At 40.0% G+C, this 25474-nt stretch overlaps 1 long non-coding RNA gene across 2 annotated transcripts in view; it reads right to left on the bottom strand.

The window, feature by feature from the left end:
- Positions 1-263: 263 nt before the first annotated feature.
- Positions 264-25474, bottom strand: part of LOC144336162 (uncharacterized) — a 28938-nt gene continuing 3727 nt past the window's right edge. Inside the window, exons 2-4 of one of the 2 annotated variants that reach the window (XR_013407681.1) lie at positions 18614-19132; positions 11755-11881; positions 264-3381 (exon numbers count right to left, since the gene is read on the bottom strand). This is a non-coding gene — a long non-coding RNA (uncharacterized LOC144336162). The remainder of the gene's footprint in view (positions 3382-11754; positions 11882-18613; positions 19133-25474) is intronic. The other variant, XR_013407682.1, reaches the window with a different exon arrangement.

The following is a 25474-nucleotide window of genomic DNA, read 5'->3' as shown; positions in this document are numbered from 1 at the left end:
AAATGCAAATCAAAACCGTAACGAGATACCATCTCATGCCAGTCAGAATGGCAATTATTAAAAAGTCAAGAAACAATAGATGCTAGCGAGGCTGTGGAGAAATAGGAATGCTTTTACACTGTTAGTGGGGATGTAAATTAGTTCAATCATTGTGGAAGACAGTGTGGCAATTCCTCAAGTATCTAGAACCAGAAATACCATTTGACCCAGCAATCCCATAACTGAGTATATACCCAAAGGGATATAAATTATTCTACTATGAAGACACATGCACACATATGTTTATTGCAGCACTATTTACGATAGCAATGTCATGGAACCAACCCAAATGCCCATCAATGATAGACTGGATAAAGAAAATGTGGCACATATATACCATGGAATACTATGCAGTCATAAAAAGGAATGAGATCATGTCCTTTGCAGGGACATGGATGAAGCTGGACACCATCATCCTCAGCAAACTAACACAGGAACACAAAACCAAACACTGCATATTCTCACTCATAAGTAGGAGTTGAACAATGAGAACACATGGACACAAGGAGGGGAAAATACACACCTGGGCCTGTTGGGGGTTGGGGCAAGGAGAGGGAACTTAGAGGACGGGTCAATAGGTGCAGCAAACCACAATGTCACTTGTATACCTGAGTAACAAACCTGGACGTTCTGCTCATGTATCCTGGAACTTAAAGTAAGATTAATAATAATAATAATAATAAAGAGTTAGCACCTAAAGGGGAAAAATATCTATTCTTGACTGCCAACTTGTCTGATTTTCCTGGGAATCATCACCATGCATTTTATTTTGTCTTTCCTCAGCAATCACGTCTTATTTGGCATCTGCACACCATGACACATTTTGTCTGAAGACTTTGGGGAGAATACTCAATGAAGGAGGACTCAACTTCCTCTTCTGTTTTCACCATATTACTTCTGTTAGGGCTTCTCCTTGGCCAACAGGTTCAAATGCTTTCCCTAGTCTGGTACTTTTCAAAAAGTGATCTGGGAAACCCTGAGCCAGGGATGCTGAGACTCTTTTAGGGAGCCCGTGAGGTCAAAACTTGTTTCATAATTGTATTATGATGTTTATTATTAATCCCTTGTTTTCACTCGTGTCCTCTGATGAGTGTGCATGTTTGGAAACCCACCACAGGTTTCGAACAATAGAAGTCTCTAAGATGCAGCTACTCAGGAGGCCGAGGCAGGAGAATCGCTTGAACCCCGGAGGCGGAGGTTGCAGTGAGCTGAGATCACGCCACTGCACTCCATGATAGTAAGAAACAGTTATTCAGATATAGTTCATGTAAGTGACAAGGCAAGGTGCTACCTAAGTTCATATGTACAAGTAATTCATTGTTACCACAACCTTGGGAGACCAGTACTATGCCCATTTTGCTAGAGTACACTGAGGTTCAAAGAAGTTGATTTCTACATCTGTGGCCTGCATAGCCCCAATAGGCAGAATTGGAACCAAAGTTTATCTCCAATGGCTTGACCTCTACAACTTTACAGTAACATCTGCCAGAACAATTACGTGATTTTACTTTTTAAGAAAGTGCTAGTGACTATTAAAAAAAAGTTTTCTCTTTACTTATATTTCCATCTAAATTGTGTGATAATGAGTTTTGTGTCTTTACAGATAGAAAACTGGATGTCTGCTCTATTGGACTGTCAGTTGGTGCAATAATTGTCTATTAATTTTGTATATGAGCCATCAATTAGAATACTATTCTCTGTTTTTTTTTTTAATCAGAACGATTTTTTTTTTACAAAGTCAGAATTTCCAAGAATGAATACTCTCAAAATATGAGGTCTGCTCTGTCATGCTGGTTACCTGGCATGATGTTTAAAAGTGGGGGATGTCTGTGAATGAGGTTTGTTTTACGTGGTCTTTGACATTTTAAGAAAGGATAGCAGGGCTGTCATTTTCTATTACACTTGTAAATGCAACCAGAGGATGCTGAACAATGGGGCACCCCTCGAAAATAAATAGAAGTTTCCAGAAATTTGTCTGAGCATATCATCAAGATCAAAGAGCTCTGTGGTATTTTCCTTGGGCCTGTGTTTTACATATCAGAGTGTTTCTGCCTTATTGATCATTCATCTGGACCTGCCAATCAGCCTATATGGGTCTGACGTCTCTAAGATCCTCTTCCCTCCCCCATAAAAAGAAGGAAAAGAAAAAACTGGTTTTACCGGTTTTAAAAAGGCAGTTACTGACTCCATGGCACCAACCAATTGATAAAATCCATTTTACTGTTCAGTTGCCTGGTTGTCATGGACTCACAATTGCACATATTAATTTGCTAATTAGCCCTTTCATTAGCTTTGTCTGCATGATTGTTCCCTTATGATAGTGGTGATGGTAGCATCTTTGACCATTGCCTCTGTTACAATAACATCTGCTGTACAGATAGTTAGAGTCAGACAGTATAGCAGACTTCTAATTCTATGTCATGGTTCCCTTAAATAATAGACACATTTAAGAGGCCATCTATCATATTAGAAATGCCTACTTTGAAAACTGCTTTTTTTTTTTTTTTTTTCTGAGAGGGAGTCTTGCTCTGTCACCCAGGCTGGAGTACAGCGGCATGATCTTGGCTCACTGCAACCTCCACCTCCCGGATTCAAGCAATTCCCCTGCCTCAGCCTCCAAAGTAGCTGGGATTACAGGCACCTGCCACCACACCTGGCTAATTTTTTTTTGTATTTTAGTAGAGACAGGGTTTTATCATGTTGGCCAGGCTGGTCTCGAACTCCCGACTTCAAGTGATCCAACCACCTCAGCCTCCCAAAGTGCTGGGATTACAGGCGTGAGCCACACTGCCTGGTGGAAAACTGCTTTTTTTCTAAAACTGTACATTGCCGAGCTCAACCTGACTCTGACTCCATTTGAATAAGTCACTGTATGGCCTTCATAAGAAAGTTCACTGGGGCCCATTGTTTGGGATACTATTGACTTAACATTCATTAAGAGATCCATAAAAACTTACTTCCTGCACGTTCAGTGCATAGTGTTTAAGCTGTAAATATGGCAATATGGGTGTAAATATTGGCTTAAAACTCTTCTTTGAGTCATTTATTTCCTTTATCTTATTGACTCTAAATTGCCATTCTCTTCTGTTTAGCCTGGCCCTTTCCCAGTCTCCAAATGTGCTTTCTGAATTCCCAGTGGCAGTTTTGTTGGGATTCTTCCCAAAAGAGTCAAGGGGCACCGAATGAGGATAATTTTTGTTCTCACTCTGTTCCAGACACTCCGTAGCGGCTGAACACGAAGACGGCACTCCACTGGGATGACCTTTGATTCTTGGCAGAGAATAGTGATTTCACCGAGGGAATTCACTCCAGCTGATGGGTCTTTAGTGTTTGTCAAGATCTCTGTGGAAACAAACATTCAGAGGGTCTTTGTAGAAAAGTCCAGAAATAATTGAACAAGTCAGGAGATTCTTACCCCTAAAAAATGTCAGGTTACACTGAAGGACTCCCTAATTGATGCCCTTGTATAAATTATTGCTGCTCCCTACCACTTTCCCTTTTCCCTTTAACTGAGAAAAATACAAAAGAAAAATCAACTGAATCAAGACATAAATTCATTTTTACAGCTGAATAAGCTTTGTCTTTGGTTGTTTTAAAAATGAAATAAATGGAAAAATATTTGTTGGAGAATAATAAACACACCCAGGTACTTGCTGCTATTCTAAGGCTGGGCTAAGATTGAAGCGACTCGGTAAGACCACCTGTGTTTCTTGGTTTGAGCCCAGCAGAGCTTCAGAATTTGTATAGTTGGTTTCAGTCCAGCGACCTGGCTACATTCTTGGATCTCTTACTCAACATGAGGCATCAAGATCACTGGAAACTTTAACAAAAACATCAACAACTGGAAGAGCCAGTTAGCCTATGGTTTGACCCCCAGGCTGCACACCCTTACATCAATCTATTTCTAGTCTTCTGGGAAATTAGTTCAGCCTTCAAGGCAGGAGAAGGGGCAACCTGAGGGTACAGCTGCTCGTCCCCCTCAGGAGATGAAGAATCCACAATCACCCCAAAGCACACATTTCCATGTTTGCTTTTAAATATGCTTTCCACTTGGCCGAAGGGATGCCTCCATAACAACTCTGAAAGCATCAAAGAAAAAGCAACATACTCTGTCGCATTCCACTATGGAATCCAATAAAAGAAACATAACTCAAAATCATTTCAGAAGAAATTAATAAATCGCTACTCAGAAGCAGTTCCTCAAGGAAGCTTGCTCTTCAGCCCAATAATCTAAAACACATCCGGAAAACAGTAGCCGAGGAGGATGAAAAAGATAACAAATCTTATTTTCCACTTGTCCTTTTGGTATACTTCAAAATAATTTGGATACTTTCTCAAGTAGCTGTTTTGAATAGTTTTAGTTAAATTTCCAAAGATCTACGAAGTTCAGCTACCTTTATCTAAAGAAGATGGTGAAATGGCCATACCAACTTCAATAATAGCAAGCTAGAGGTATAGTCAATATTATTACTGAGCCAAGTACCTTAGTCTTATTATTTGGTTTTCCAGTACCCATCTGTGTGACCTTAGGTAACTTAACCCCTCAAAGTTTTTAGATGAAAATGAAAAGATAGGATAACATTCTGGTTTCTCACAGTGCATTTCATGAGTACACTGGGTATACATAACACCTATTAAGGTATTATGTGCAAAAAGAATTTTACATTTTTTTTTATGTTTCAGAAATGCTATATGAAACAAACTTAAATGGAGTTTCACCAGTGGATGTTTTTTAATATACTAATTGCCATTATAAATTGGGGAGAGGGGTTATACTATGAAGCAATATCTAAATTTATTTGACCACAGGAGCATCATGGGAATAGTGCACTCCAAGGTTGCTTCCAGGTCTGAAATTCCATTTTTCAGTCTGAAGGAGCTAATTGCAAATTGGCACGTACACAAAGGTCATCATCACAGCAATTATTAATCATCATTGAATGATGTGCTTCACAGGTGAATGTGTGGGAACATGGAACAGAGCAAGAATATATAAAATCCTACTTCAGTGGGAGGGTTTTTCTATTCTCCTCTTATTCTCTTAACCCTTGAGGGGCTGATCTCCTATGCATATGTGCCCTTGTTTGGAGAGATAAGGTCCCAGACTCACCATAGTGTAAACTGGTATTACTCATTACTGGTATTACTCATTGCACCCTGTTATTCTTCTCGCCTTCTGTATGGAGCAATAGAGACTCTAAATAATCAAAAGGTCTGTTTTTCTACTCAGCATTTATTCATCACATCTCTACCATTTTTTTCCAGAAAATAAAATCAAATTTATTTTTAGAATATTTTAAAGCAATAGCCCCAGTTAGAGCCCTATGCTTTAACTAGAATAGCTTCCCTAATCTAATATTCATGGATGACTGACTCATGTTCAATATTGAATTTTATAAGTTTCTTTCTCTTTATTGTAATTATAACTTAGGCATCCCAGGATAAAAAAGCAAAAATGAGGGTGAATGTGAAGTAAATGAATTGTATTTCCAGTGACAATTCTGTTAGTTTTTTTGTTTTTAAATCTATATTGCGTTCTCCGAAATTGTAAAAGGTATAAAAATGATTTGTGATTACTCTGTGGATATGGTAAAAAGTATAAAGTTAATTAAATTTTAAGTGGATTAATATTTTAATTATTAATAAAGATAAAAACATTTTTCCTTGTCAACAATTATTCATCTACTTGACTTTAGTGGTTACATTCATGTGTGGTCATGTTATAACTTATTTAATGTATGGTGGCCATAAAAATGCTCCTCTCAAATCTCCTACTGCATGAAACATAATTGACTGATGGCTTCAGCTGCTAATCTTGGAATCCACCTCTGAACTTGTGCAAAAACCACATTTCCAGTGAGTATTCCCGAGAGACACAGGACCCCTTTGATAGGTGCCTTTGGCTGGAGGACTCTTTATCAACATTGCCAAAAGTTTGTTAAAACTATACTGCTGTTTAAGACTCTTTCACCCAAACTTCCTTCTTCCCCTCTCTCTTTTGCCACTGTGAGAACTGCATGGTAGTTTGATGGCTATCTCTCTCCGTCTCCTCTTTTGGGTGTTTGCCCTGTTGCATTATTAATCTTATCTCAGTTTTTGTTTTTTGGAAGACCCAGGTTAACGCGAACCAGTTCCCTACTGTCGGACACAGGCTATCATGCATTTTGTTTGTTTGTTTGTATTAAATTGAACTGCAATGAAATTTCTTGTAAGATCTGATACATGGCCATTATTAATTAACTTTTTAGTATATAAGCTTAGACATATAATTGCTGCTGGCTGCACGGGAAGTATATTTTTAAGGCTTTTGATACACATTGGAAAACTGCCCTCCAAAAGTTATTCCAATGTACATAACCAGAGCACATTACTTTTTTCTTTTGAGTTGTTTATGCTTTTTCTTAGTGACTTTCAAGGGAGTTTTACACAGTAAGGACAATGAACAGTGAAATAATTTTAAATATTAGCATGTATTGGCACAAATAATCAATTCTAAGTCAAATAACCTTACTAAGTGAATTCCACCTACTGTCATAAAACCTAAACCTCCCCCACATTCACAGATACACATACAAACTCACAGCATCTAGAAAATATTGTACATGGTATTATTAAGTTGAACAAAACAAAACAGAAAAAAATTGTCTTCTGGAAGAATTCCTATGGAGCCAATAATATTAAGAAACAGCCCAACATCATATTGTTGGTAAATCATCTTCGTGAACAGCTAACAGAATCTGGCTAGAGATAGCAGAGGAATTTTGTGTGGGCATGTGCATTAGTTTACTTTCCAAAATAATTCCATCTGGATGCATGAGAAATGTTCTATCTGTTTCAGCTCATTAGGAGATGAGATTCAAGCAAACATGCTCATTGATTTAACATGCTGGATCCCCGAGAAATGAGTCATCCATTTCAATTTGCTCCACCAAGTTTGGAGATGGAAGACAACCCATAAGCATTTTTCTGAATTGCCCATTAATTGATAGCTTAGAAAGCCGTAATATTTTATTGGCTTTCTCTAAATCAGGACCCAAAACAATTGGAAACTTGGGGAGTGGGAAGGAATGAATGGTTTAAAGCTCAGCTCTAATTTATTTTCATTGAGTCTTCAACCTTTGAGGTCAAGGAGACAACTTCACTAATTTTAAGTCAAATGGCCCTGTTCAGAGATACATTATAGAATGCTTACTTTTCTATGCTCTGAGTCTCAACTTAAAATTGGCTTCAAAAGTGTACTATAAGAGTTTAAAATTTGCATCATTTCTGCATGGAGACAATGTTTATTTCCTGTTCATTTCTACAGACAACTACTGCATTCCCAAGTTAATAACAAAAATCCTACTAAGCCCATAATGGACTGTATGGGCATTGTGAGGGTTACAAAGAAGCCATGTCTCCCCACCCTTAGGGTCTCCCTGGCTAGCAGAAAACAGAAATGATAATGCCTGAAAAACCATTTAGGTCCACTTAAAAGCTCCAAAGTATCAACTTACTTTTAAGGGGCACTAATAGAGGGAGCTTAACATTTGCATTACAGACTTGAGCAAAACAAAGGAAATGAAACCATGAGCCTATTAGAAGGACCAATGAAAGATGCAGACTTTCAGAATGTTACATATTAATTTTCCCAGAAAATGCACGCAGCTTTAACTTTCAGTGCATTTTTGGAAGCAATGATCCATAAAGACCATCGTGTGTTAATATCTTTACAACAAATTTCTCCATTTTGAATCTGACTACTAGACCGTTAACAATAGATATGTGCCTGTGCGTGTCCGTGTGTGTGTGTGTGTGTGGTCATTTTAATTGTGTGGTGAATTACTGCTGTTAGAATATTTTTTAGTACTGGAAAAATGACACTAACAGCTGTATGAAATAAACCTGTAAGCAAAACTACTAGAAATAGCACAAAGAATGCACAAGCATATATTTGAATATAATCAACCAAACCATTAAGATTTTTCAGGACCAAGTGATTTAAGATAATGTTTTCTCCATTTAAATTATGATGACAGGCCAGGCATAGTGGCTCACGTTAGTAAATCCCAGCACTTTGGGAGACCAACGTGGAAGAATTGCTTGAGGCCAGGAGCTAGAGACCGGCCTAAACAATATCATGAGACCCTGTCTCTGTAGAAAATCTTAATTAAAAAAAAAAAAATGATGTCAGAAATGTATCTCTTTTTACCAAAGCCCAAAGAAGTTGGGCAACTGAGGATCGGTGCAGGGCCCCAGCTTCTTGTTTGCCCCTCCAGTTTGGATTAGTTGAGTTATTGATATGGCTTGGATGTGTGTCCCTGTCCAAACCGCATGTTGAATTGTAATCCTCAATATTGGAAGTGGGGCCTGGTGGGAGGTGATTGGCTCATGGGGAAGATTTCCCCCTTGCTCATGTTCTTGTGATAGTGAGTGGGTTCTCATGAGATCTGGTCATTTAAAAAGTGTGTGGAATCTCCCCCGTCTCTCTCTCTTGCTCCTGCTCTGGCCGTGGAAGACGTGCTGGCTTCCCCTTCGCCTTCCACCATGATTGAAAGTTTCCTGAGGCCTCCCCAGAAGATGCCAGTGAGCGGTGAGGCCAGCTGGACTTCCTGGGTTGAGTGGGAACTTGGGGAAATTTCCTGTCTTACAAGAGGATTGTAAAACGCACCAATCAGCACTCTGTAAAATGCACCAATAAGCAGGATTCTAAAAGTAGCCAATCACAGGGAGGACTATCATTATGATAGGGCAGAAATGGAACATGGGAGGGCACAATAAGGGAATAAAAGTTGGCCACCCCAGCCAGCAGTGGCAGCCTGCTCAGGTACCCTTCCACGCTGTGGAAGCTTTGTCCTTTTGCACTTCACAATAAACCTTGCTACCACTCACTCTTTGGGTCCATGCCATCTTTAAGAGCTGTAACACTCACCGGGGAAGGTCCCCCGCTTCATTCTTTAAGTCAGTGAGACCATGAACCCACTGGCAGGAACCAATTCCGGACACACCAGCATCATGCTGTTGCAGGACTTTTCCTTAGTTCAGTTAAAGACAGGGTTCTTGTCTGTCCCACAGACACGAAAATTTAGGCTTTCAGATGGTTTAAAGAGTAGGTAAAGCAAGGTTTTATTGGGTGAAAGAGGGGGAAAAAAGGGGAAACAGGGATCCTCTGCAAGGCCAGAGTCCTCTGTTAGAGCATTTACCTCCCCCCATTTGAATTCCAGGTTCCACACAGGAAGAGGAGGGGCCAAGCTTCTCCCTGCTGCAAAGGGTACGAACTTCCTGAGGCTCCACCTCAGTGGGTAGGCCGGTTAGAGTTTCTCCAGGGTCCCCCTCCCACCCGGCTGTCTCATTCCCCCCTCTAAATAAGTACTTCTAACCGCTGTTAGATTGAAGATAAGGACAAAGACCGATCTTAACAGCTTCCTGCTGACAGGGGACACCATTTTGGGAAAAGAGCAGTCAGATCTCCCTCAGAGGCCTATCTAAGGGTTCCCAGCAAAAGAGGCCATTGTTAGAGACTCCAGTTGCATGACGAGTGTGATGGCCTGAAGGCAAGAACAAACCGAGTTATTAGAAAACATGATGTATCAAAATGAAACAAGGGGAGGAATAAGGACAGTTCAAAAATTCTGAGGCCTTTTACCAGTTTGCCCAGGGAGAGGGAGGCCAAAAGCCCAACTGGTTAAAAGAAAACTTTACTCTTTTGCCAGCATGTCAGGCTTCTGGGTTCCCTTCCCCTGAGCCCAGTCCTAAGCCAACCAGTTTAAGATTTGAGAAATTAACTCTTTCCAGTTTGGAGGATGCATCTGTGGGGACTGTTCCATACTACAGAGACACAATTACTATCAGTGAAGAGAGGACAGAGGAGAAGAAAGGAAAAAAAGAAGGTGTTTTTTCAAAGGAGTACCAGGGTTTTGGATGCATTTGAAAGGGGTACACAATGAAGGTGAATGCCTAGCTATCTGGAAAGAGGGGAGCAGGTGTCCCTGGCTCTCCTCTCTTCCCAGCAGATACCCAGGGTACTTAAGGGAGAGAGGGAAGAGTTTCCTCTTTCCCTCTTCCATCCTCGTATTTCTGAATTCCAATGACCTTGGCAGCTACCACCATGGACATCAAAGCAGCTTGCACCCATGAAGCAGGAATTATCCATTCTCCCCTATGTCTCTTTCCCACCTACTGTCAGTAGCCTTGGAGTTCCCTGGACCTCATTTATGCCGTGGATATTAGAAAGGCCTTTATCCATGAAATAGGAAGCTTGGACTTGGCTAATTTAGCAGGAATCAGCCATGCTCACCTGTGCTGTACCTTTTAACTTCTGTTATCACCTGCTTCTGGATCCCTCAGATCCAGTTTTCTTTCCTAGGGCTTTGACCCAAAGTTTGGAATTGAATCTGGGACAAAAATATGTTTGGGCAGTGTTGCATGGACTCCTTATTATAAGCCAAATGCTATGGTGAAACTGTGGAACTGAGTCCTCCTCCAACAAGAAAGACAAAAGGATGTCTTGTGACACAACCAGATAACTGGTGGTTATAATTATGCTTGCTAAGATTTGGGTGCATGGTGCTTGGCTTTGGTTAATTCTCTTTGTTTTACTTTCCCGAAATGATACCTTCAAGTGATGGGCATCCTATTTTTTCCCATCACGTGGCAGGATTTGCAGGATAATTGCTCAGAGAGAGAATAGCAATTCAGATGTCTACATTACCCATCCCTTTTGCTCTTTCTGAGCTGTAGCCAGAGATTGCTGGTAGGTTCACGGGAACAAGCAGAGTTAGTCTAAAATGTAGGCAAAAACTTAAATGAGTTTAGAATTTAATGACCGATGTATGATAAGTTTGATAAGTTTTGGAACATAATTTTTCTCTTTCCAGTCCTCATTTTTGTTAAAAAACAACAACAACAACAAATTATGATAGGACTGAGTTGTATGCAAAATAGACTGTAGTTTTATATTTGGCCTGATTATTTGCATAAAGTGCAGCAAGAATAATTATTTCTACAAAGGTCTTTTGGACTGGCTTTGATGGAAATTTGTTCCACGAGGAATCTCAGATAAGACCTTTTAAAGCCCAACCCAGACATGGGTTCGCATCCTCAAAAACCTGTGAGTTGGGTGATCCTCTCCTCTTAAGGTCCCAAGATAAACTTGGAGTTCCTAACCTGTTAGAAAGTGACAACAATCTTTTTATTTTTTTTTGGAAATGGAGTCTCACTCCATCTCCAAGCTGGAGTTCAGTGGCGCAATCTTGGCTCACTGTGACCTCTGCCTCCTGGGTTCAAGTGATTCTCCTGTCTCAGCCTCCCAAATAGCTGGGATTACAGGCATGTACCACCATGTCCAAGTTTTGTATTTCTAGTGGAGATGGGGTTTCACCATGTTGGCCAGGACGGTCTCGATCTCCTGACCTCACTATCCACCTGCCTCAGCCTCCCAAAGTGCTAGGATTACAGGTGTGAGCCACCGTGCCCTGCCAAAAGTGACATTCTTTACTGACCACCGGTCAGGAACCCTGTACAGGGACTGTATAGATGAAGGTATGAGGCCAGTCTCCCATGGGGCTTTTATCAGCTCTGTAAGTTCAGCTTGACTCCTTAAAGGGAAAAATACTCTTCTAGTCAAAGCCTTGGTAAAATAACCATTTTATCTAATTGTGTCCTGTTGCAAAAGAAAAAATGGAATCTTATTGCACTGATGCAAACAACTATATTGCCACAGGTTAGAATACTCACAGATAGTTTCCAAATTCTAGAGGAATCAGGCAGAGGTAAACAAACATGTTCCAAATTTTTATCACAGAAGTGTGTATCTTACTTAATTATTAAAGGCCATAAATAGTTCAAATAGGTTTCCTTGACTCTGAAAAACAAAATAAGAATCAGCAATATTCCAAGCAAAAGTCAAAAAGTTCCTTCAGTTTTCTGAATTCAGTCCATTTAGTAAACTCTGGTTTTGCTTGATATTCAAGAGCATTTCAGCTCTTCATGAGTCCTGTACATTTTCATTTATTCCAATGTACAATCTCTAAAGTTATCAGAAGCCTGTATTTGAAAGCAGCTGTTAAACTTCTTCTTCTTTTTTTTTTTTTTTTTGAGACAGAGTCTTGCTCTGTCGCCCAGGCTGGAGTGCAGTGGTGTGATCTTGGCTCATTGCAAGCTCCGCCTCCCAGGTTCACACCATTCTTCTGCCTCAGCCTCCCGAGTAGCTGGGACTACAGGCACCCACCACAACGCCTGGCTAATTTTTTGTATTTTTAGTAGAGATGGGCTTTCACCATGTTAGCTAGGATGGTCTCAATCTCCTGACATCGTGATCTGCCTGCCTCAGCCTCCCAAAGTGCTCGGATTACAGGCATGAGCCACTGCACATAGCCAGCACCTGTTAAACTTCTATAGCTCAGTATAAACCATCTCTGAAAAGGATTAAAACAAAACAATTGTCTGTGAAGAGCAAAATGTCCAGGGTAGTTACAGTTAGAAACACAACTGACAAAGAAGTTTGGTTATCTCTGTAGTTCACAATAACTTAACATAATAACCTTAATTATGATTGGCAGCATATACTCAGACTTTCAAATTTTAGAAATCTCATACAATTTTGGAACATATATTAGCATTATTTACCAAGATATAACCTAAAGAAGATTGAACATCATTTTGCCAATTCCATGTACCTAAATAAACATGTCAAATAATCCTGTTTACCTCTCTTTTCTGGACATTCCAGGGGCCCTCTGGACTATCCGAAAAACCAGGTGTCAGGAAAGACAATTTTGAAACTGAATATTGATTTGGGGAAGGCTATTAAATATTCAAGATTTAAAACACTTGATGTTGTGAAATAGAATTCCAAGTTGCCGTAAGTTATTTATTTTGCTGAAATGATGACTCAAAAATCTTAAAGAAGCATAAACCTTTCATAACCCTTTACAAATTTTGCCAAAGAGCATATTAGCGCCTTAGGAAAACCTTGTTATGCTTTTATTTCAATGCTCAATTTACAGAAAAACCATATAATATCCTTTTTTAATTTAGTCAACATGTTCACACAGAGAACCTCTTTTGCAAGATTATTTCAACAATGCTTCTACTATTTCTTTGAACCTTCAGCTTTTTCCTATCTAATTTAAAACAATCCTTTAACCCTAAACAAAAGTTTACATTTCCATGCCTTTTTATAACCTTTTACTAAAAAAACACATTTTACTGTTGTTACACACCTTCCATGTAAATCTATTTCTAGTAGTTTCAATTAACTCCTAGCAATTTTTAACTTTAAGGTAAAACTTGGTAAGTTGCTTTAATTGTGTGCTAACTGCAGCCAAGGTTTGCATTCTTAGTTAAGGGCGTGGTTCCCATTTCTTATGTCCCCAGGCCTTACCAGTTGTGAAGCTGGCAAGTTAAATAGTTCTCAAAACCCAAAAGACAGTTTGTAACCTCAAAACACTTAGCAAACCTTGCATCTGACCTGGATTTTACCAATAGTCTTTAAGCCTATTTTTATTTCTTAAAGATTGAAGTCATGTGAACTGAAAGGCTCCACAGCTTTTAAGTTCTCTTTAAAAATATTACATCCAAGTGCTTGTCTTTCTTTAGGCCAAATTAATTAGAACTCTTTTTACAGACATCACATATAGTACACACACAGACAGGCAGAAGAAAACTCAGTCCCTGGGTGGGGTTCTTTAAGAGACAGGGCTAGGAGAACATGCAGATATCAAACGTCTTTTAAAAGGGAAAAAATACTTTAAAGATTAACTGCTGATGGGGTAGAGAAGGGAGAAGAAAAAAAAAACAGTTTAAACATGGCTGGGGAGGAAACTCTGATTCTTAGGCAAGTGGTTCCCCCATCAGGAGAAAAGCTTAGTTACTGTCTGATAAAGCTGAAACCCTTGGCCAGGGAAGGAGAAGGCTGCAGCAGCTTGTGACTAGGAACCAGCCAGCCGGGTATGTGTGACCCTTGGGCCATGTGTTCCACCCCTCGCATGGAGGGGAGGGGTGGCAAGGAGCCCCTACTTGCCTGTCCTTACTGAGAAAAGAAGGAAAGGGCATTTCCCCCAACCTCCAGGAGTGACGGGGTTTGGGGGCATGTTTCCCCCACCCTCAAAAGTCCGAGGATGAAAATGCTTAGGAGCAACAGTGAGAGGTTTTGTGTCCCCGTTTCAATCACGGCTTCTTGAGCCCCATGTTGGGCGCCAAAAATGTTGCAGGACTTTTCGTTAGTTCAGCCAAGGACAGGGTACTTGTCCATCCCATGGCCACAGAAATTTAGGCTCACAGACAGTTTAAAGGGTATTTTGTTGGGTAAAAGGAAACAAAGGGGGAAACAGGGTTCCTCTGCAAGGCCAGAGTCCCCTGTTAGAGTGCTTCCTGCCTGCCATTTGAATCCCAGGTTCCACATAGGAAGAGGAGAGGCCAGGCTCCTCCCCACCGCAAAAGGGGTGAACTTCCTGAGGCTCTACCTCAGTGGGCAGGCAGGTTGGAGTTTCTCCAGTGTTCCCCTCCTCCACCGGGTTGTCTCAGTGCTTCCCATACAGCTTGCAGAACTCTTAAACCTCTTTTGTGAACCAATTAAACCTCTTTTCTTTATTATCCAGTCTCAGATATTTCCTTATAACATTGCAAGAATGGACTAATATAGTTATCCTTCACTTTCTGTCCTAAATGGTAAAATTGATCATTTCATTGTGTAAAGTTAAAGACCATTATGCTTTTTCCAAAAACGGGTACACTTCAGGGGCAGGAAAAATTCCTGTTTGTGGTGGTAGAATAGTGTTCATGCCCTAATCCCCAGAAATATGCAATAGTACGTGATTGGTTGCAGGTGGAGTTCAGGTTGCTTATCAGCTGACTTTAAAATATTGAGATCATCCTGGATTATTTGAGTGGGCTTTAAATGGGAGAAAGAGAAGCAAAAGAGTCAGATCCAGGGAGACAGTATGATGAAAAAGATTTGACAGCAATTGCTGGCTTCAAAGATGGAAGGGACGCATGAGCCAAAGAATGCAAGCAGCTTCTAGAAGCTGGGAAAGGCATGAAAATGGATTCTCCCACAGGGCCTTCAGAAGGTCATGCAGCCATGCCTACACCTTCATTTCAGCCCAATGAAAGCCATTTCAAAATCTGACCTTCAGAACTGTAAGAGAAATTGATGTTCTTTTAAGCCACTATGTTTGTGGCAACTTGTTACAGCAGCAATAAGAAGAAAATACATACGCTGTTTGATTAATTCAGTCATTTGGGATTTTCAAAGGTGAAGACGTGCATACACATTATATGTATAATGTAATATATTATAACTGCATGTATAATATATAATATAATACATATATACACACATGCATATATTTCATGTGTGTTTATTTGCAATGCTATTCTGAGTTTTTAATCATGATGGCAGGCCAAACTCTCTAAATTCAGATAAAGGTCTCATAAATAGCTTTTTTTTTTTTTTTAACAGAATCTTGCTGTGTCTGCCAAGCTGGAGTGTGGTGGCATGATCTCGGCTCCTTGCAACCTCCATCTCCCAGGCTCAAGTGTTTCTCCTGCCTGAACCTCCCGAGTAGCTGGGATTACAGACGTGAGTCACTGTGCCTGGCCATAAATAGCTATTTTTAGGTGAGAATAACCCAGATATAGTAATGTAAAATTGCTTGGAAAATCTCAACTCTTAAAAGGTAACTCTTGGACAGGCGCGGTGGGTCACAGCTGTAATCCCAGCACTTTGGAAGGCTGAGACAGATGGATCATGAATTCAAGACATTGAGACCCTCCTGGCCAACATGGTGAAATCCCATCTCTACTAAAAATACAAAAATTAGCTGGGCATGGTGGCATGCACCTGTAGTCCCAGCTACTTGGGAGGCTGAGACAGGAGACTTGCTTGAACCTGGGAGGCAGAGGTTGCGGTGAGTTGAGATCATGCCACTAGCCTCCAGCCTGGTGACAGAGCAAGACTTCATCTCAAAAAAAGGTAACTCATATATTAACCTGGAGGGGAGCTGTATGACTAGAGACTCATCTCTGGGGAAAATAAAGGCTTTTGGTTGTCAGCTCCTTCAGCACTGTGGTAGCTCTGGGGCTAAGCTGCCTGGATCCCTCTTGATTCTGCCACTTAGCAGCTATATGAATGTGGCTGACTTACTTGACTCTCTTGGCCTTATTCTGCTCATCTTTAAAATACTAACAGCCCTAGTATCTAGCTCATCAGATGATTATGAGGACTAAATGAGTGAATTCATTCACTGCATAACACAATGCCTAGCAAACAGTAAGTATTTGACAAATGGTATCTATTATTATTTTACTTAGGTCTATTCAACTCTTCATGTACCTCTTTTGAAATAATATCTTCCTTGTATTATAGGAATATGTCTAATTTTCAACAAATAATAGGCTTACCATGTAGATAAAAATGCAATGTCTTGTGGGATACAGAGGCTCATCCCTGTATTCCCAGAACTTTTGGATGTGGAGGCAAGAGGATAGCTTGACCCCAGGAGTTCAAGGTCAGCCTGGGCAACCATACTGAGACACTGTTCCCCACCCCAAAATGGAAAAACTTGCAATGTCTTTATTATAGACATGTTTATTTCCTTACAGGGTCTAACACTGTCTTGAAAATATTGTTGCTCAACAAATAGCTTCCAGCTTGTTTTATCTAAAAATTCTAAAATTCTTAGTAAAAATGTAACTCATGCATTATTACTGGGTAGGAATGTCTCCAGGTTTCCAAAAATTTTAAAAGAAAAGAAAAACTGGATTTAAATCTACTGCAACCCCCAATAAATTCAACAAAGTTATAGAAAGAAATTGAGCCATTCTTCTTCATTCTTACTTAAGAATTTCCTACCCATATTATAAAAGTGAATTTTGTTTCTATTTTCCATTTCTTCCATCACCATATTAATGCCTTAAACTTTGCTAGACTATATTCCATGATGTGGGAGTCTCACTCACCCCTTGTGCCCATAGATTTTGAATCCTGTGAGAAATGGACAAAAAAGTCAGATAGTGATTAATATATCAGCTTTCTTCTCTCCAAAGTAGGGTTGAAGAATATTATTTGGGTCTGCAATAAAAACAAAGCTTCTTCAACTTTCTCCCAATCTAGACCTTGGGACTTGGCTAAAGAGAGAGTCTGTAAATCAGACAGTTGCTCACTCAGCAGCCCAGCAAATCCTGGTGAGCCTCTCTTATGTCAAGACTCAAGAAAGAGGACAGCCGGGTGCAGTGATATGTACCTGTAATCCCAGCTACTCAGGAGGCTGGGGCAGGACGATCACTTGAGCCCAGAAGTTTAAGGCCAGTCTGCACAACAGAGTGAGACCCTGTCTCTTACGAAAAAAAAAAGAAAGAGGGAGAAAGGTCTCTAGACCCAAGACCCTGCCCCAGGAAGCCTTATCAAGTTGGGGGCAAGTGTGAAGGGGGGACACATTTGCCTTCTGGGGAGGCTTCTCTAGAAAACAGATCTTCCAGAAGTAGCTGAGCTGTATATGCAATCTTTTTTATTTTAAAAAACACTTTATTAAGGTATGACTAACATATAAAAAGCTGCACATGTTTAATGAGACAACTTGAAGGGTTTGGAGACATGCTGCATATGCATTCTCACAAGGACAAGTCATCCCTCCCTTAAGAAGTGACCGTGGAAGGAGAAGTGCAGGGTTCTCTCCAGTGCTCTTAGTGTTTGTTTAATGGTTCCACCTTTATGGGAAAAGTGAGAAATTCCAGGAGATGGTTTCAACAAAATATTGCTGTCCTCACTGCTTCCCCATAGCTGTGTCCCATCTGCCCTCTGTTCTTTCTTAGAGTTCTATAACTTAATGAATTTCCTGGGCATGGGTATACAACATACTTGCTTTCTCTGCATAGATGATATACTCGTTTGGTCAGCTAAAATAACTGTCACCTATAAACTTTCCTGTATTAATAATACTTAGCGTGTTCTCCCTGATCATCCCAGTCTTCCCTCAAATGTAACTACTTGGTATAAGCATCCCAGTGTTGAAGGGGTTGTTACTCCAAACAAAGCTTTGAAAAAGTGACTCTGTACTCTTCACAATAGCAAAGCTATGGAATCAACCTAAGTGTCAATTAACAGGTGATTTGATAAAGAAAATGTGGTATATGTATATGATGGACTATGACTCAGCCATAAAAGGAATGAAATTATGTCTGTTGCAGCAACATGGATGGAACTGGAGGCCATTATCCTAAGTGAAACAACTCAGAAACAAAATGTCAAATACTGTCAAATACTGCATGTTCTCACTTATGAGTGGGAGCCAAATAAAGTGTACACATGGACATAGAGTGTGGAATAATAGACACTGAAGATTTGGAAAGGTGGGAGAGAGGGAGGGGGTGAGGGATGGGAAATTACTTAACAGGTACAATGTACACTATTCAGGTAATGGTTGTACTAAAAGCCCAGACTTTGCCACTATGCAATATATTCATGCATCAAAACTACACCTGCACCCCTAAATTTATGCAAATAAAAAATAATAACTAAAGAGTGGCTCTGAATAGTTCTCTAGATAAGATCCTCTCAGGGGGAGTCATTTCCGTTTGTCATCTGAGAACTTACCTCCCTTCCTGTATGAGATTTCCTTGGATACCAGTCAAATGCTGTCATGTAGTGACAGACAATGAAGGCTTCTTTAAAAGCAGAGTACCTCCTTTAGGCTTACATAGGCAGTAGGTTTAGCCTGGCCGAATCTCCAAGGCAACAGATTCTTTTCTAAAGAAATCCCTTTCTTACTCCAGCCTGGTTGGAGTGCTGTTTGCTTTTGGTCTCTTTCTACTCCTGTTCAGACATCAAAGCCAAAGCATATTTTAAAAATCAGTCTTTTTCCTTCTTGAGATTCTGAGCAATTGAGCTTCCTCCAGACCGAGTGCTCTAGGCAGGAATCTTGCGGAGGATGTGCCTCATGTGAAGAACAAGGATGGCACTATGTCCAGGAAGGAGAAGATCCGACACAAGAGCAGCAGAAAGAATCGTTGGGCTTATAGTGAAGAGGGATGAGGATTATAATGACAGTGGAACACCAGAAATGAGGGGACTTCCTTCATACTGGAGAGGTCAACCGCCTCCAGGAGAGACATCCTGGAAAAGAGAAACTGATAGGATAATTGATGTGTTGAAGGTGTAAGTTTGGCATTAAGCTAATGACAATTATTGACTCCACACATACAAAAAAGTAATGTGGAAAATAAAAAATTACATCAATTACATTATACTGTAGAACTCAGCTACCAATCATGTTTTCACTATCACAGTGATAAAATCCTGAAGACTGAATTTACCAACATTATAATATATTTGGAGAATGGGGTGTGGGGAGGTTGTATGGTGAAAGATGGGCTGTGAAAGAGACCCAAATCCTCATTCTCAAAAATGGGAAGTCAATAAATAAGGGCTAAAGAAATAAGCAATGTCTACAACCTCAAAGTCAGAAAGTAGTGAAGTAAGTATGTCCTCTGGTCATTTGGAGGCAAAGCAAAAACAAAAACAAAAACAAAAAACCCACTAAAAACTAAAAAAAAAAAATAAGAAAAACCAGTTATATAAGTTGAAAAGTTGCTTCCATTGGAGAGAAAGAGGAGAGTAGAGGGGCATTGAGCTGCCACATATCTCAACAAGCCTCGTATAACTATAGCTAACTTTAAATGACACTCGTGTATATAATCATGTTCAATAAACAACCTCATAAAATTGAAATTTTACATTTGAGTCGAATAGTGTGTTTTAATAAGCACCCAGATCTCCTACCTCTGCTGAACCTTGATATCTCCAAGTGCTTTTGCTATTGCTGTTGTTGTTTTTATGCAAGCTAGCCCTTGTGCCTGAATTTCAAGCTTTCCTAGTGAATTCACTATGGGATCAAGAGTTCTGAAGGTTTGTATTTTGCAAAGAGGACATTAAGCACGCTTCATTCCCAAACCCCCTCTAAGAGTAACACCTATTGAACAAAATCTTCAAAAGCCGGATAGAAATCCAGGTGTCTTATACTTCAGTTGTAAACCTGGACTGGAAAATAAGATTTGGCTCTTCCATCAATAGGGGCCTTCCTTCAAATTTTTTTCCAGTCTAGACCTAGAATCCCTTGTATGGAGAATCTTTTAAGCAGCATGACCAAGTTTGCAGCCAGGAGTGAGCCCATCAAGGCCCAAGGCTCAGATGGGCCCCAATCTGTCTTTCCGTAGTAGGTGCTGGGCCCTAATCAAGATGTGCCTTACATGGGAGGAACAAGAGGGGACAAGTATATGCCCAACCCTCCAGGTAGGCTAGGCTGAAAAAGAGAGAGCCCAGAATATCTAAACTGGACATGCTAAGATGTTCATTATCTCTGCCTTATCTCAGCAAATTGTTCCTGTTACTTTAAGGGCAAATGGGTGGAGTCAATAGTTCCAACAGGGTAGAAGGTCTTGCCCTGTAAGTTTAAAATAAAGGGAACAGGAGAAAAGGGTCTCTTCTATAAAGAGGCCCGGAAGAGAACAAGTAGCTGCTGTTAGCCAGTTACCAGATATGTATTGAGTAAATGTCCCCATACCAGGCATTGGATATCAAGCTCATTTCAGTTCCTGTGCCATACCCTGTGCTTTGCAAACTCTGGCTTCTCAGTGAAATGTATGGATTCACTGATTCTTAGCTCTCTGATGACCTGAGTCTTCTCTCTCTCTTTCTTTCACTTTCTGTCTCTCCCTCCCTCTTCTCTGTTATGGAGAAGGAGATTCTCTCCTTTTCTTCCATTTTCAAATCTGGGTGCACTACCTATTTGACATATTTCCAAGGCTAAAGCAACAGCCAAGTACTAAAAATATAAGCTAGCAATGAGAAAAACAAGCAGGTAAATGTTATGTAATGTTGTAGTTTCATAATATTTTATCTATTTTGTGGCCAGCAACAAAGCAAACAGATAAAAATTGTCTCTACTACTCCAGAAATACTATTCATGCCTTTTGGTACCCTTATATGCAAGCTCCTTCTTATTAAACAGTTCCCTTCCTGTAAATCAGATATGCAAAATTATTGCATAAAATAAGGTTTTTGTTTTCCTGTTGTGATCTCCTACAAGCCTGGAGGAAAAAAGACAAGAAAATACTGTCTGCTGAAGACTCACTGGTGGTTCTCCATGTAGCCTAGTTGGTCAATACAAGTGCACAACGTTTTGGAAAATAGGCGGAAGTGGTGGGTGGAAACAAGGAAAATCGGAGTTTAGTTAGGCATGAAATGAGATCCAGAAGTAAAACAGATAGAAAACAGGAAGAGTCAGCAAAAATGGGGAAGAGCTAAAAGACGTTTTGCTCTGTGTTCTCTCCTATGACACAGTAGGGCAAAACTAAAGTAGCCCAGTGCGCTTGCTACAGAATGAGTGCCCGCCATGTTCCAGATACCAGACGTTCTCTCACAACCTCATAAGAATCCTGCTAGGGAAGCATTTTCATCCTTCCATCCCTTTTACAGATAATGGCGGAGGCTCAAGCTGGTGAAACAACTTGTTCAAGGTCACTAGCTGTTACATACCAGAGCCAAGGTTCAAACCTTAATTTATCAGATTCCAAAGCCATTGTCCTCTTTGCCATTTCAAACTACCTGCCGGTGTGGTAAGTAGCTGTTCCAAAAAGACTTGTCAAACTAATACATAAACATGAGAAGGTGAGGGAGAAATGGACCCAAAATATTAGGAGGAGGAAATTTATCTAAGACTTGGATGAGAATTTTGCAGTTTTTGAAAATGTGTATCTGGTAGTGAGATATGGTTGATGGATAGAGAGAGAAAGAAGAAGACTACAAGTAACGAAAAGTTGGGGCCGGGTGCGGTGGCTCACACCTGTAATCCCAGTACTTTGAGAGGCTGAGGGGAGTGGATCACCTGAGGTCAGGAGTTCAAGACCAGCCTGGGCAACATGGTGAAACCCCGTCTCTATTAAAAACACAAAGATTAGCTGGGCGTGGTGGCATGTGCCTGTAATCCCAGTTACTTGGGAGGCTGAGGCAGGAGAATTGCTTAAGCCCAGGAGGCAGAGGTTGTAGTGAGCTGAGATCACACCACTGCACTCCAGCCTGGGTGACAGAGCGAGACTCTGTCTCAAAAAAAAAAAAAAAAGAAAGAAAGAAAGAAAGAAAAAAGTTGTTAGAAACAAGTATTATTTTATAGAACAGTTTCCCTAGGGAAGTAATGGAAGCTATCATAAGAACACTGAAATCCTGCTTGAAGTAATATTAATGAGGATTTTGAAAAAAGAACACTCATTTTGGCAGCAAAAACACTGATTAGTTGTCATGTTGATTCCATTTATTTCAATGATGTTCTACTACAGAATTTATGTGGCTCCTAATTAACTCAAGACTATAAAATATAAAATTCTCATATTCATTGGGCAAGCTATAGAATGTATATTTCAGCACTTAAGTGAAATTAATAAATGATAATGATACTTATCTCTGGGGATATTAGATACTAATAACATTGATTATTCATGTAAGTGCCAAATGTTTTTACAATCTTACAGTTCTACCTTAATAAATACTATCATTAATTCAATCCTATGACACTAAGTTCTACAGGTTAATTATATATGTTAGGTTATTTCCTTGTTACCAATTTTACTTATTTTTAACTGGGTTTTCTTTTGTTTGAAAGAGGCCTAATCACTCTCACTAAATTGGGTGATTTAATTTAATTGCTTAAATAATTAAATAGAATGCCTTTTTTAATTAGCTTAGCTAACTATGAAATCTACTGAATTAGCAATTTCACGGTTTCCCTCCATACCTAATACCATAGTTGATGCTGCATTCCTTATGTAGACTTAGGATACATTTTCAGCAATAACGTAATGTTATTTTTTTTAAAGTGAGTTTTCTGGCCAGGCGTGGTGGCTCATGCCTGTAATCACAGCACTCTGGGAGGTCGAGGTGGGAAGATCACCTCAGGTCAGGAGTTTGAGACCAGCCTGACCGACATGGAGAAACCCCATCTCTACTAAAAATACAAAATTAGCCTGGGGTGGTGACACATCCCTGTAATCCCAGCTACTTGGGAGGCTTAGGCGGAGAATTATTTGAACCTGGGAGGTGGAGGTTGCGGTGAGCTGAGATCGTGCCATTGCCCTCCAGCCTGGGCAACAAGAGCAAAACTCTGTCTCAAAAAAAAAAAAAAAAAAAGGTCAGTTTTCTATTTCTTTTCAAATAAACTGCTTTTCCTGCTGAACATCCTCTTCCTCTTCTGTCATCCCTGTCACCAGATCACCAAAATTTGCATCACTTCTGTCATTATCACCACCACCTTCACCACTGTCACCACTACCACTGCCATCATCACCAAGTCCTGCATATATTTTTCTGGCATTTTGACCTACTCTTCTGGTTTGTGAGATTGAGCTTGCCCCCAAGAATATACTGAACCCTCATAAAGCAATCTTCTCAGACATGTGGTCCCTGTCTTCCAGAAGGAGCTTAACCCTCTCTTTCCATATTCTCCACTTCTTTTCTTTAAAAGTCTTCCATTCAAACTAGCTCACTAGCTATTTCCTTTCTGTAACCTGATCCCCACTCCTTCCATTCATACTAATTTCCACTTAGGCTCCTTTCCTTTCCCAAACTACCAAGATCCAGTGCAAACACCATGCTCTCCAGGAAGTCTTTCAGGTTCTCTTCCCCAACTGTAATTCCTGTCTCTTCTAAACTTTCATCTCTGCATGTCCTTTAAACTAATTATCACTGTCTACCTTTTATTCTAATATTTCATGTTTTCCTCATAGTATAGTTTAATAAATGCTTGTTGACGGATAAATAAACCCATTTTTGCTGTTGGTCACAGTTTAACTTGCAGGAGTTACATGTCTTTTGCTTCCACTGGAAAAAGAATGGAGGTGTCAAAAGAATAGGTGGATGCCTTTAAGATACAACTGACCAATGGCCCTGAACTTCCTACCTCAACCTGATATTCCGGGCTGAATTAAGAAAAAATTAAAGCATCCTCATGAAGGACCTCTTCAAGGAGAATTACAAATGACTGCTCAACGAAATAAAAGAAGACACAAACAAGTGGAAGAATATTCCATGCTCATGAATAGGAAGAATCAATATCGTGAAAATAGCCATACTGCCCTGGGTAATTTATAGATTCAATGCCACCTCCAGCAAACTACCAATGACTTTCTTCACAGAACTGGAAGAAACTACTTTAAAGTTCATATGGAACCAAAAAAGAGCCCGCATTGCCAAGATAATCCTAAGCCAAAAGAACAAAGCTGGAGGTATCACACTACCTGACTTCAAACTACACTACAAGGCTACAGTAACCAAAACAGCATTGTACTGGTACCAAAACAGAGATATAGACCAATGGAACAGAACAGAGCCCTCAGAAATAATACCACACATCTACAACCATCTGATCTTTGACAAACCTGACAAAACAAGAAATGGGGGAAGGATTCCCTATTTAATAAATGGTGCTGGGAAAACTGTCTAGCCATATGTAGAAAGTTGAATCTGGATGCCTTCCTTATACCTTATACAAAAATTAATTCAAGATGGATTAAAAACTTAAATGTCAGACATAAAACCATAAAAAACCCTAGAAGAAAACCTAGGCAATACCATTCAGGACATAGGCATGGGGCAAGGACTTCATGTCTAAAACACCAAAAGCAACTGCAACAGAAGCCAAAATTGATAAATGGGATCTAGTTAAACCGTAAAGAACTTCTGCACAGCAAAAGACACTACCATCAGAGGAACAAGCAACCTACAGAATGAGAGAAAATTTTTACAATCTACCCATCTGACAAAGGGCTAATATCCAGAATCTACAAAGAACTTAAACAAATTTACAAGAAAAAATCAAACAACCCATCAAAAAGTGGGCAAAGGATATGAACAGACACTTCTCAAAAGAAGACATTTATGCAGCCAACAGACACATGAAAAAATGCTCATCATCACCGGCCATCAGAGAAATGCAAATCAAAACCACAAGGAGATACCATCTCACACCAGTTAGAATGGTGATCATTAAAAAGTTGGGAAACAACGAGTGCTGGAGAGGATGTGGAGAAATAGGAACACTTTTATACTGTTGGTGGGACTGTAAACTAGTTCAACCGTTGTGGAAGACAGTCTGGCGATTCCTCAAGGATCTAGAACTAGAAATACCATTTGACCCAGCCATCGCATTACTGGGTATATACCCAAAGGATTATAAATCATGCTGCTATAAAGACACATGCACACATATGTTTATTGAGGCACTATTCACAATAGCAAAGACTTGGAACCAACCCAGATGTCCATCAACGATAGACTGGATTAAGAAAATGTGGCACATATACACCATGGAATACTATGCAGCCATAGAAAAAGATGAGTTCATGTCATTTGTAGGGACGTGGATGAAGCTGGAAACCATCATTCTCAGCAAACTATCACAAGGACAGA

Source organism: Macaca mulatta, chromosome 17 (genome assembly GCF_049350105.2).
Source record: "Macaca mulatta isolate MMU2019108-1 chromosome 17, T2T-MMU8v2.0, whole genome shotgun sequence".
In the NCBI taxonomy this organism is placed as follows: domain Eukaryota; kingdom Metazoa; phylum Chordata; class Mammalia; order Primates; family Cercopithecidae; genus Macaca; species Macaca mulatta.
Note: the sequence above shows the minus strand (reverse complement) of the source record. Positions and strands in the feature narration are given on the sequence as shown.